Consider the following 12,707-nt stretch of genomic DNA (forward strand, 5'->3'; position numbering starts at 1 on the left):
TTAAAGAGTCTCCATTGATTTATTCTACTGCAGTCATTTGTAGTCCTAAAAGTTGTAGTCCTACTATTTGTCACATACATTGCTGTATGTAAGCTCTACTAGTCTTTTCCACTAGTCCCTACTTTTAGTATACGGTAGCTTATGATGAAATTGTCAAAATATTTAGTTTTAGTCATCGTGGCTTGGTTTCTATTTCGTTTTTGTCAGTGAAAAACGTTAGTCGACAGACTTATTTTGTCATAATGTAGTTTTTAGCCTGCTAAAACAACACCATGTGCACCAAGGCTATAGCACACACGTGGGCACACACGCGGCTGTCTGTCAGAGTAGCACAGTCGAGTCCGCGGGGTTGGAAGAGCGGAGCGCCCCACGGGCGACAGATGGCTCACTTTGATGACGGCGGCCTTTGATGTGCGCTGGTGCTCTCTCTCTGGCAAGGCCTCGGCTCGCCGCCGCGCTTTGAACAACTTTCACCCTCCCTCTTCCTCCTCCGTGGGGTTGGGAAAAGCGAGAAGAGAAACGGGAGGGAACGAAGCAACAAAAAAAATGTATGAATAAAATCCGAGGGTTGGAGGCAATCTACTTAACCCATTCTGACCTGAGATCAGATTCATACGAGGTTTCCGCCGGACACACACTGGTCTGATGAACCCATTCTGACCTGAGATCAGATTAAAAAAATGTCAGTCGTTTCTTTTAGATTTTTCAAAAATAGCAGACCTACAAGCTCGTATCGCGCCACTCGGTGGCGCGATATGAGCTTGTAGATCTGCTATTTTTAAATAGCTAAAGCATAACATGATGCCGACACCAAAATGGGTGCCCGTTCAGAATGGGTTAAGAAGGTTCCCCTTCCATGAACCATCATCATCCATCACCATTCTATCATCTTAGAATTATTTTTACATCTGAAAAAAAGTCTAAATGTGAATTTAAGCACATGCTATACTTGTGTCTGTACTAACAATCAAACGTAGCAGATTTTACAAGCTCTAAACACACCACATTTCAAAGCTTGTGGACTTGATACTTTTGCTACTTCTGAATTGAATGAATCCTGAAAAGTAACACTTTTGGACATACTACGATATTATTTTCCATAATATGATATTATTTTCCGCGGCGACGGTGAATATACAACAGGTTTGTGTGATTGTTGTGACACATCCACCTATAGGTTTTGGCCTCCGCCAACTAAGGCCTCTTTTAGACGGCGACCATCTCCATATAACACGTCAAAGTCCCGTTGCGTTCTCATTTCTTTGGACCATTTACATGAGAACACACACTTGAATGAACACGCTACAAAGTGCATGCATATATATGCCAGGTCGCTAGGTGGCGCCTGTCCTTGTGGGGTCCGTGTGACGCAGCGCTTATATAAACCATAGACAGAAGTCACGCATGCGTAGAACTACTTCCGTTCTTCTTCTACACAGAAAGTAAACAAACGTCGCGTCCTCATCACACCTCCAGCAAACCGGACTATCCGACATGGTTGTTGTTGTTCGTTTCCCCTAGCAACTGACGCATGCCTATGACACCATGTAAAAACGTAGGACACGGGGCGAGCCGACCAGAGCTGACGTAAGCCATGATGTCGGATCCACCGTTTTGCCTGTTTATATGGAGACCATAGGAAACGGCGTTCTAAAAGATTTCCACTCTGGGAGGTGGTTTCACTTCGTTGCGTTTTCACCTCCTGTGAACACGGTTCTCGTCTAAATGACAGCAGCAAACGATACTTTATTTTGCCGTTTCTTAGGAACACCATCCTCGTGTAAATAGCACCTAAAGTGTGCCGGAAATAGCAACGACTGGCTCCGTGTATAGGCGGGTGACACATGGAAATCATGGTCCTCAACACAACAGCACCTGCTGCTGCTACACCTCCTCCAACACAGCGGCGCTCAGCGAGAGGCGAGCCCAACAATGCCAAACCCACGCATGCATGCAGTCTTTGGGGGGGTCATTATACATTCATCCTCTGCATGCCTTGTGCCGATCTGCCACAGGCCCTTAAGGCATCAATGTTAAAATATGAATACACTTTCCCCCTACACATATAGTGCTGATGTTAAGTGACTACTGACTAGAGCCTTTTCCAGCTGTGAAATGCCCTTTAAAGAATGGGGGAAAACTCCAGTAAAGTAAAAAATAATTGCACCGCAATTGCACTTATACTCTTAAAACCCATTCTGAACGGGAACCCATTTTGGTGTTGGCATCATATTATGCTTTAGCTATTTAAAAATAGCAGATCTACAAGCTCATAGCGCGCCACCGAGTGGCGCGCTACGAGCTTGTAGGTCTGCTATTTTTGAAAAAAATCGAAGAACGACTGACATTTTTAGAATCGGATCTCAGGTCAGAATGGGTTGATCAGACCAGTGTGTGTGTCCAGTGGAAACCTCGTGTGAATCTGATCTCAGGTCAGAATGGGTTAAGTATAGGCCTACAGCACTGTACTTGAGCAAATAAACAATGACTTTCCACCCCTGACTGTGATGAGGCTCGTGATATGGCTCGCCCACACGTCACCACGCAAAAAAAAACCCCACAAACAAACATACATTTCGAGTCAACCGTGGCAAGGATTTTGTACAGTCTGGCAGATAATGTCACACATGGAGTCAGCGCCCTGCTGCCCCCGAGTCACGGCGCGTACGTGGCATCCTCCACATGGCCACGGACGTGCGCGCGTCAGCAGCAAATCCTCTGACATGCTCCGCTGGGGTTATAACCCGTTCTGACCTGAGATCAGATTCATACGAGGTTTTCCACCGGACACACACTGGTCTGATAATTAACCCCATTCTGACCTGTGATCAGATTCTAAAAAAAATGTCAGTCGTTCTTCGATTTTTCAAAAAATAGCAGACCTACAAGCTCGTATCGCGCCACTCGGTGGCGCGATATGAGCTTGTAGGTCTGCTATTTTTTAAATAGCTAAAGCATGACGTGATGCCAACACCAAAATGGGTGCCCGGTCAGAATGGGTTAATTGGTTCTGCACAATTTCGGGCTCAGACGGCCGCCCTACAGGAGAAGGAAGGTGTCAAATGTTCCTAAAAGTGAGACGACGTTCCCCCCCCCCCCCCCCCTGTGCATCCACCACACACATGCACATGCGCCACACACACACACACACACACACACACACACACACGATCGGCGCACAATGCACCCTGCAGCCTGTGATCCTTCTGCATTGAGCATTCCGCACGTCAACGCGATTCTTTCATTTCTCCACGTCGCCCCCCTATAGCCTACAGTTCTCTTGCATTTTGCATGTGATGTCTGACATCAGAAGTTTGACAGCCCCCCCCCCCCCCCCCACCCCCCTCTCTCCCTCCCTCCCCCGCCTTATTCTCCCTTCATTCCTCCCCCTCTCTCTCCCCCCCCCCCCCTCCATCCCTCTCTCTCTACCTCCCACTTTGCATTAAAACCGGGAAAAGCCATCTTTGTCATTTTATATTTTTTAGCATTAAATTGAGTCTGACCAGCATATTTTCTTTTTTACTTAAGCTGTATGAAATACAGTTCTGCTCTGGTGTTGGTGAATATTAAGTAGTTCATTTGCTGCTGGCTTATACTGGTATATACTTGATTTGCTTTGAGATAATAAAATAAAATGTAAACACCAGAAAACTCATAATTAAAGTTTGCTTTGTTAAAGCAAACATATTTTGCGGCTCCAGATAGAATAATGTAATAATCTTTTGGTACAAAAATGGCTCTTTTAATAATAGAGGTTGCCTATACCGCTGATAAGGCCTATTTGGCTCTGCGATCTCTCTCTCTCTCTCTCTCTCTCTCTCTCTCTCTCCCCACCTCCCCTCCCTCCAATAAGGTGCGACCTGATATTAAAAACACTGCCTCTCGCATTACAATTTACAATTTACAATTTAGGCATTTAGCAGACGCTCTTAATCCAGAGCGACTTACAATAATCAAGAACAAAAGCATGGGAATACATCACAAAAGCATTTATCATAAAACATGCGTAAGCTAAGAAAGTAACAGTGGAATATCTATATTATGAGACTATACATATATACATATAAACTATATATATATATAAGTAACAGTGGAATATCTATATTATGAGACTATACATATAAACTATACATATATACTACTATGCTATACATATGTACTATGGCGTGCTATGACTATATACAATGCAATTATAGTGCCGTCTACATAACATGCTATAAGTCTGTATCAGATGCTGTCTAAGTCTACAGAAACGCTATCTAAGGGGGTAGGGTAAGTGCATTAGGCTGGGTGTTGCCTCCCTCCCTCCAATAAGGTGCGACCTGACAGACACTGCCTCTCGCATTAGGCTGGGTGTTGGGTCGGCGTTGTAGAGAGAGTTCAGGACAGGGTTATGGATCGTGCATAAAGCTCTTCATTAGCCCGCGGTCTTGACACTCGCCGTAATGAGTTTTTTTGCTCGTTTGCTGCAGCAGCGTCCGCCGGCTGTGCTAATGGCTGCCCACCCTCCCTCCTTCCCACGGACGGCAGAGTGAGCCAGGACCTCCTCAGCCTCATGCCAGATGCCACGGGGCCCTGGAGGGGCCCCTGGAGGGGTCCTGGAGGGGCCCCTGGTTACAGGCAACAAGTATAGTGAGGGTCGAGACTCGAGACTGCCTTTTCTTATCAATATTTAACTCATTCTGACCTGAGATCAGATTCATACGAGGTTCCCACTGGACACACACTGGTCTGATTAACCCGTTCTGACCCGAGATCAGATTCCAAAAAATGTCAGTCGTTCTTCGATTTTTCCAAAAATAGCAGACCTACAAGCTCGTATCGCGCCACTCGGTGGCGCGATATGAGCTTGTAGATCTGCTATTTTTCAATAGCTAAAGCATAACGTGATGCCGACACCAAAATGGGTGCCCGTTCAGAATGGGTTAACGCCTGAAGTCATGGCTAAATAAAACATCACCAAAGCAAAGATTCTGTGTGCGAGTGTGTGAAAACATTTGGCACAGTGGTGGAAAGTAACATTTAGAGTACACTTTTGAGGTATGTGTACTTTACTTGAGTATTTCCAATTTCCGGAACCACTTCAGCCCTTTAAAGGGATTGTGACATTAAAAAAAGGTTTTGGAATTGTTCGTATTTTTTTTAGGTTGTCTATTGCACCCAAAAAACATGAACTTTTAACATTCAGTAGATTTTCTGTGATCTGGGGTTTTCTGGCTCAAACAGGTGCTCTGATTTGCCGGCAGATTGTGATGTAAGATCCTGCAAATCCCATATATGTCAATGGGATTTCCCAGCAGATGTCACTGTTTTCACTGTTTTGCCTGTTTTCATTGTAGCTCAAAAGGCTTCCAAACCCCAAAGAAAACTTCAGACCACAGAAAATCCACTGAATGTTCAAAGTTCAGGTTTTTTGGGTGTAATTGAGGTCATAAAACCTAAAAGAAAAAAGAAAAAGAAAAATAAATGAAAATGAATGTCATAAAACCTTTAACTTGTATAGATCGGCGCTACTTTCAAAATATTTTTTTATACGTATTTCAAAACTTTGAATTCTGCATAAAGAGTACTTTCTACTTCTGGTACTTTTTGATAACAATACTTTTGTACTTTACTTACTTTACTCAAGTACATTTAGAATTCTGGACTTTTACTTGTAACAAAGTATTTCCATATAAATTGCAGTATTGATACTTTTACTTGGAGTACTATTCATTTCTCCACCACTGATTTGGAACAACAATAAAGGTCCTTTCATATAAACTCAGATGTTGTCGCCTGGTCTGCTCCAGAGGGGAAAAAAGCCATTATGTGACATCTAGTGCTGTCGAATTCTCAGTCTTCCTGCCCTCGACTCATTCAAATTCATTACGCAGCTGCCTATTGTGTAGTTGGGTGCTGTTCCATCTCGCTCGTTTCCGCAATGATGAAAAGATTCGAGGAGTTATATTCATCACTCGACTGCGGTACAGTGAACTGAAGGTGGTGCTGTGCATGTGCTAACAATACAAAATATTACAGCAGGAGGATGTAGCCCCTTACTCCTACGGGATGGGGGGAGGTTCGTTCTGTGTAGTCTCTGCACGTTGTCTGACCTTGTGGCAAAAACCATCCACATGTCTTTCATAATCCTTTTTAGCATGCACTGATGCGTGTGTGCAGTGGTGAATATAGTACTCAAATATTGTTACTTTAGTTAGTACAAAAGTATTGGCAGCAGATGTACTTAAAGTAGCCTACCAAAGCATCTGTGTGCGTCACAGAAGCTTGCCCACCCTGTGAGATATGCTGTAGATGCCCCAGAGCTGAATGAAGCGTCTACCTTTCTATGTCGGGCTGCAGTGGCTCAGGCAATAGGAACAGTATGAGCTCAACAGTTCAATGCACAGTGCACTTATAGTCAGCTGAGGGTGCACGCCAAAGCACCTGTGCGCGCCCAGCACGAAGTCTGCCGTCACCCAGGCCGATGTGTGCACGCAACCTCGCCCTTTTTGGGGCGTCTTACTGGTTATTTAAGCGACTTAGTTGTATATAATATATACAAGTAAGACGCGCAAACGCGGGAAGCGAACGCAGCTCGTAAATGGCAATAACAACAATTAGAATGAATTACGTACTTTTTTAAGGTTTTCTTTTTAAAGTTCTCTTTTTTGTGTGTTTTTTTAAGATTTAATTTTTAAGTCAAGTTTTTTGAAGTTAAGTGTTTTTAAAGTTTTTTTTTAAGTTAAGTTTTTCTTTTTCATTTTAAGTGAAGTTTTTTTTAAGTTAAGTTTTTTTTAAGTTAAGTTGTGTGTGTGTGTGTGTGTGAGTGCGTGCGTGTGTGTGTTTTGTGTGATGCAGCTGCGCCCTCTGGTGGCGGGCGGGTGGTGTAACAGCGGGACAGACAGACACACACACACACACACACACACACACACACACACACACACACAGACAGACAGACAGACATGATCTGCAGGGTCTCAGACACACACACACACACACACACACACACACACACACACACACAGACAGACATGATCTGCAGGGTCTCATAGTTAGTGCTCACTGCATTCGCAAATAGGGCCCCAGTACTACTACTGGCTGCCGGTTTCCTCAGGGTGTACGTTGGGCCAATCCATCCTCCATGCAGGATCTGTTTTCATGTCTCCCTTTCAGACAGATCCCCATGTTGGTTTGTTTTTTTGTTTGGCCCACCTGATCCTGAAAATGCACTTCAGCTCAGATAGCTTTTGCAGCTGTATACGAAAAGCTTAAATTATTCTCTTTTTTATCCTCAGAGTGTTTGTTTCATAAAAGTCCACCGTGTCACGAGCTACTTTGTGTCCTTGCAGGTGATTCTTTTTCCGAGTGTTGCAGTTTGGAAGTGCTCGTTAGATATCACTCAACTGCCCTGCAGTACCACCTGTTTTGAATTTGCACATGACGCAGGAGTCAGCCGTCAGCGGGACATTGCTTTACTGAAAACGAGTGCTTCCTAACTCTTGATGGCAAGATGGCCGCGGTCTGCAAATGGTCAGTTGGACTGTATACTTACAAAGAGAGAGTATGGTGGAAGAGCTGAGGTGAGAGTTAAAGAGATCACTTTTAAAATGGCAGTATTTCCTTGTTTGGAGGACCATGATGAAGGCTGCGCTGCCCCGTTTGTCTATAAATGCTACCAAGGTATGCAAGTACAAAAATGTATGCGTGTGTGCATGTTGCTGGGCCTGCCATAGCTGTGATGGCCGTCCATGTGGGCTGAATTGTACAGTAGGACAAACTCTATAGCAAAGGTTTTAGATTTTGCCTTCGTCTTAACCCATTCTGAACGGGCACCCATTTTGGTGTTGGCATCATGTTATGCTTTAGCTATTGAAAAATAGCAGATCTACAAGCTCATATCGCGCCACCGAGTGTCGCGATACGAGCTTGTAGGTCTGCTATTTTTGAAAAATCGAAGACACTTTTAGAATCTGATCTCAGGTCAGAATGGGTTAATAATGAAACTGTCAGGATGTAATAGATGTAATTAGTAGTACATACTGCAGTCAACACAAAATAGTGTGATGATGGCATTATATCCTGCATTTATCCTGTATGTGTGCTAATTGTGTGTGCACAACAGGTGTGTAATCACACCAGCTAGTCCAATTAGTTTGACTCAAACCAGGTGTGACTGCTTAAATCAGCCATTAAGCCATACATCCCACAGTGATGTACTGTACTGCTGATACAGAAACACATCACGAGGCTCACGTACTCCAGCACCCTCTCTCTCTCCAGCTAATGGTTGATAAACAAGAGGATATTTGTACTTTTGTAGGCTACCCATTAACTAAACCGGTGTCCATAAAGTGTTTTGAAAATGCCTTGTGCAGGCAGCATGAGCTGTTTATGCACTGTGCACTGTATATCTGCTATTTTTGTCTCAAATTCTCAGAATAGGGAAGCTAGGGTTCAAGTACTGTAGTTGATGTAAAATGTTTTCCTATCACACAGAGATCTGGTAGGTTCTTCTTATATTGCTATGATTCTGTATGATTCTGCATGTGTCCTTGTTTACTGTAAATCACTCTGGATTAAGCCATACATCCCACAGTGATGTACTGTACTGCTGATACAAAAACACATCACGAGGCTAGTTGAAGTAGTTGATGTAAAATGTTTTCCTATCACACAGAGATTTGGTAGGTTCTTCTTATATTGCTATGATTCTGCATGTGTTGTCCTTGTTTACTGTAAATCGCTCTGGATTAAAGGTTTTATGACATTCATTTTCATTTATTTTTATTTTTTATTTTAGGTTTTATGACCTCAATTGCACCCAAAAAACTTGAACTTTGAACATTCAGTGGATTTTCTGTGGTCTGAAGTTTTCTTTGGGGGTTGGAGCTACTTTTGAGCTACAATGAAAACAGGCAACACAGTGAAACAGTGACATCTGCTGGCAAATATATATGGGATTTGCAGTAAGTGATGTAACTTACTGCCGGCAAATCAGAGCACCTGTTTGAGCGTTTGCACGTCTTACTTGTTGTTAGCAGAAGTATAAGTATCAGGATGTGGCTGCTTTTATAGCTTGTGTTGAAATGTGGCCCTCGGTTCGATAAAGGTTGTTTAACCTTTACGTGTTCGTCCATGTCATTTATCAAACCCACTGTCACTGTTTCCACACCTGAGCGGAAAACGGCCGACAGCCGCGGATAGAAGAAGCCGTCCGCAGCTTCTTTTCCGAGTTTTTTAGACAGCTGGTGGATGGAAAAGAAGCTCCACCTCCGCCGCGACTAACTGCCGCGGCGGACAGATTCCCGGAAACGCTCTCCTCCGCGGCAGTCAGCTAGCGGGGGGAATGTGTATGGACTTTTGATATAAAAACATATTTATTTTTTTGGCAACCATTGTTAGGTATGTCCTATGATGACCACAGAAATGGTCTAAAAGTGTGAAAAACTTATTTTTCATTTCACTACGCCTTTAAGTAAAAAAAAAAGACATTGAAAACTTTTCCTCCAAACTTTACAGAACCATATGCTTCTGGCTGCCCGAAGCATTTATCACAGAGTGTATATAGGCCACGGCGGCTGCACGCCATATGGTGCAGGGTTTGTACTGTACTATGCATGAATGTACATGAACGGGTGGATTTATATTGGACAGCCATTAGCTGAGATGGCTGGAAAGCCATTTTTTTTACTCTGGAATAACTTTTTACATCCACATCACCCTTAAATTACACTGTACACTTTTTATCATATACGGTATGCAAGATACATTTGTCACAGAACGAGGAAAACTCGAGAATAGGATGTATAGTTCCCGTTACGACAGAGTGCAAATTACTTTATACTTGACGTTTAACCACTTGAGAACCCCAGCAAAAAATAGCCGATCTACAAGCTCACAACGCACTGTGAGTTTGTATAGATCGACTATTTTTGGTGGAGAAAGTTGGTGTAGATGGAAAACGAATATTGCAACTCAGGCCCGTATTACCTAAGTCTAGACTAGAGGGTCTAAGAAGTGATTGGAATTGTCACTAAGAAGTGACGATTCCAAACGTTATCAAGGTTTCTGAATACGTGATCAAAACAAATCCAAGACGGTTTAGTATAGCATTATAGGATTTATAAAACTAAATTTGCCTCTGCTCGAGACAGCATTTTTTGGTGAAAATAAGCTTTATTCAAATGCCAATGACTATAAAGAACGGAACATCACAGGAAACACACTTTTCCCCCCAACAAAGTATACTCTCTTCTTTCCTTTTGAGATATGCGTGGTGTTTACATACTGTATAGGCATAGAACAACACAATATTCTGTGCGTCTTAAAAGATTAGTCAAAAATGCTGGCAGACTGTTCTAGAGAAACTCAGCAGTTAACCCATTCTGAACGGGCACCCATTTTGGTGTCGGCATCATGTTATGCTTTAGCTATTTAAAAATAGCAGATCTACAAGCTCATATCGCGCCACCGAGTGGCGCGATACGAGCTTGTAGGTCTGCTATTTTTGAAAAATCGAAGAACGACTGACATTTTTTTGAATCTGATCTCAGGTCAGAATGGGTTCATCAGACCAGTGTGTGTCCGGCGGAAACCTCGTTTGAATCTGATCTCAGGTCAGAATGTGTTAATGAGTAACAAGAGCTTGTGGAACACTGGTTCTTTTCCCCTCCACGTATCAGTGGTGGGTGTATAAGTAACTAAGTACATTTACTTAAGTACCTACCTACCTATACCTACCTACCTACCTACTGCACCCATCTACCTACCTACCTACACCTACCAATCGCCATATACTGTATCCCTCATCTACCTACCTACATTGGTCATGTGCCAATTTAAAGTAAACATGTGACACTGCACATATTTCATTGAAACGGTGAGACCCTTTATACTTTCCGATATTTGCTGGAAATGCATAAATCATGAATCATTCGGTATCATTTTGATAGCCTCATTATTGAACAGTCACTATTGTAATCTAATCTGCAAGGATTAAATGGGTTAGTTATGGTCTGGAACCAATGTCTGCTTCTGGGATTCACTGGAACAAATCATTTTGAGATGTGGTGGGTTCCGCGGCCAAATTCCTAAATAATAACGTCGGGAGTTCCTTCACATGAAACGGTTTGAGCACCACTGATATATAGAAACGTGTGTTTTTCAGAAAACTGTTGGAATTATTTACCTTCGTAGAACGGCGTGTGTCCTACTTTATTGTGGTTTTTGCCAAAATCCACACGCGACAGCAGATGCAGAACAAATTCCACGCTCCATATTTAATTGTAGAGTGGTCTGTTCTCCGCTGCTGTGCTAGGTCCTGGTGGCTGGCTTTCATTCAAGCCCCCACTAATCAGGGAATCATTTAGTGCTGGGACTCTCAGGTGAATGTAATTAGGTACACCGCTGAATAACAAATCCCCACCCCCCCCCCACCCACCCACCCGAGTCCTGTTGTAAAAGATACTAAACACACCTCGGGACTGCTTTGTTTGATATCGCATGCGATTGATGGATCCCCATCAATTTTCAACTTACTGTTGGTAGGTCACATAATTAGCATCACATCATTTTAACCACTTCATCCATTTGCACTGTACGTTTGCTATTCAAAATGTAGCAGACATACAACCTTACGAGCTTGTACATCTACTGTTCTTGAATACCATTGGATTTTTTTATAACGTTTTAAACAATCATGCATCTTCTCTTCTGTGTGTGTCCCTGGTCCACTGGTCTTCCTTGGCACGGGGCAAAAAGAAAAAAAGTATCTCAACTTGGACTTCGCACTGCCACAGCTGTAAAAGTCTGATGGAGAAAAAAAATATCACAAGTACAGTATATATGGCTTCCCCACTGTACACATGCACAGCCGTGCGCGGGTCTGAAATGACAACCTGGCCCTCTGCAACCTGTTTCCGTTCAGAACATGTGTGGCGTGACAGTTAATTATACCATTCAGCCATGCACTTATCTTTCATGGCGAACGCACACCCGTTGATTATGTTTAATTACATCCCACAGCTATGTCATTTGTGTGGACGGGCTTTCATTAGGCTACTGAATGATTACTGTACATCCACACTTTGATTGTATGTGGGACGTTTAATGAAAGTGATCTCCACGTTCCTGCCCGACAACAACGATACATAAAGTTATTAACCCATCTCGACAGAGACCGATTCTACAAAGTGTCTTCTAAATCATGACAGTTTCTGGGCCAGCGGTTCTCAAACATTTCCATTAAAAAAAATATATATATATATATATATATATATGTAATTGGCCGCCGACTCCCATCTGAAAATATGTTGTTCCAGGGACCTATCCCCAGAAGCAAAGATTTGAGTTAAAAAAACGTTCACTCTGAAAGAATTTGTTCAAAGATTTGCGCCACCCTTTCATGAATTATCCAAAAATAGCAGACCTACAAGCTCGTGCCGCGCTATGAGCTTGTAGATCTGCTATTTTTCAATAGCTAAAGTATAACATAATGCTTTAACCCATTCTGAACGGGCACCCATTTTGGTGTCAGCATCATGTTATGCTTTAGCTATTGAAAAATAGCAGATCTACAAGCTCATATCGCGCCACCGAGTGGCGCGATACGAGCTTGTAGGTCTGCTATTTTTGAAAAATCGAAGAGCGACTGACATTTTTAGAATCTGATCTCAGGTCAGAATGGGTTCGTCAGACCAGTGTGTGTCCAGTGGAAACCTCAT

Source organism: Protomyctophum parallelum (genome assembly GCF_964188405.1).
Source record: "Protomyctophum parallelum genome assembly, chromosome: 18".
Taxonomy (NCBI): domain Eukaryota; kingdom Metazoa; phylum Chordata; class Actinopteri; order Myctophiformes; family Myctophidae; genus Protomyctophum; species Protomyctophum parallelum.